Consider the following 1495-nt stretch of genomic DNA (forward strand, 5'->3'; position numbering starts at 1 on the left):
TTGCTTCACGTGAAGCCCCCTTAGGGCAGGCAAACCCTGTGGATACTGTGCGATGAGCCATAAAAATAGGGTGGTTTTTACGGACAGAGAAGAACTGAGAGCCTCACAAATAAAGATGTTCTGCCTCTGAGCTTGTCAGGCCTTTGAGCTAAGTCCTGTTCTGCATTAAGTAGAGCAGATGTTGGTGATTGAACAAATTCAGGTTGTGTGGCCTCATCCTGCCTCCTTAAGATGCCATCCTCACCCGTGCTGAATTATTCATGCTCTCCATTTTGCAGGAATGCCGAGTTTGTAGGTGAAATCCACAAACGGCAAAGAGAACATGTTGGTGAAGGTGGGATCTGCCTCACGGTCTGTCTCGCTGGGGTGGCTCAGTGTAGCAGTAGGAGCTGTATTTGGTAGGTGTTGCTGTGAATTCCAAAAAATACTCTGCCGTGTTGTGGTTGTTCCCGGCAGTACGAGCTGGTTGAGAATACAAAGCACTTCAAAGGGGGGTTCAGAGGGATGTTTCTTTGTTAAGACAAAATGCAGGTACTCTGTGACCTCAAAACTGGGAAAACGTCATCCATGGAGTAGAAAAAAGGAAGTGCTCCCGTGTGTAGTAAAATGAGGAATAACTCTACAACTGCTTCCTATTGCAAATAGGGCCCTGACAAAGCAGTAATAATTTAAAGGCTTAAAACTGCCCGGGAGTTTGACCTGCTTATGTTAAATTCTTTTTCTGGATGCTTTTCTAGAGGAGTCCCTCTCCTTTCCCTGATGGAGACTAATCTTCAGGGATTAAAGTTTGCTCCGTTCCATTTCTACACATGGGACCCTGAGAGACAGCAGTGTTAGTGCTGAAACCGAGCAGAGGTGTTCCTGATCTCAGAGGTGAAAAACACCCTCGGGATAAAAAAATGTATCTTTCTCTTTATTAGGTTTTTGGGAAGTGTCTTCCTGTCTCTTCCCTCCCCCCCGGGCAGAAAGGAATTCAGGATGATGGGATTACCCTGTGATAAAGCTGACCCATTGTGCTGCCTTTCGGCATTTTCTTTATCTCATTTCCAGGGAAGGAACTCCCTCTCTTTCCCATAAGGCTGTCCCTGTCCTTTTGATGGGTTTATACAGGATTTCCTGCTGAGTCAATAGAGGAGGAGTGCAGGGAGATAGCAGCCGGGATTCCAGGGAGCCAGAGGAGGTTGCAGCCCGGCGGAGGCAGAGCAGCGCTGCCTTTTGACTTATGTAAGTGGCGACTTTTTGCTGTGTAATTAACAACTGTAATAAAAGCACATTTGCATCCCATTGCACCAATACCTTCTCTGTGCCAAGACTTAGAGATAACGCCAGCCCCAGACCCACCAACACCTTCGCCAGTGGGGGTTTTTCAGCCCGACCGTGACTTCAGGGATCCGCAGAGCTGATTTTATTTATTTTTTTTTTTGCCCTGCCAGATGCGCGTTGACGAGCTGCGACCCGCGGCATCCCACCCGGCTGCGGGTGCTGGGGGCTGCCC

General features: G+C 48.2%; 1 protein-coding gene across 1 annotated transcript in view; it reads left to right on the top strand.

Annotated features, from left to right (window-relative positions):
* The first annotated feature begins 245 nt into the window (after positions 1–245).
* ORAI2 (ORAI calcium release-activated calcium modulator 2) overlaps positions 246–1495 on the top strand; it is a 14613-nt gene continuing 13363 nt past the window's right edge. Inside the window, exons 1-2 of the mRNA XM_018076742.2 lie at positions 246–398; positions 1051–1224. The gene's annotated coding sequence lies outside the window, so the exon portion shown is untranslated. The remainder of the gene's footprint in view (positions 399–1050; positions 1225–1495) is intronic.

The sequence above is a fragment of the Manacus vitellinus genome, unplaced genomic scaffold (assembly GCF_001715985.3).
Source record: "Manacus vitellinus isolate BGI_N305 unplaced genomic scaffold, ASM171598v3 scaffold_32_pilon, whole genome shotgun sequence".
In the NCBI taxonomy this organism is placed as follows: Eukaryota; Metazoa; Chordata; class Aves; order Passeriformes; family Pipridae; genus Manacus; species Manacus vitellinus.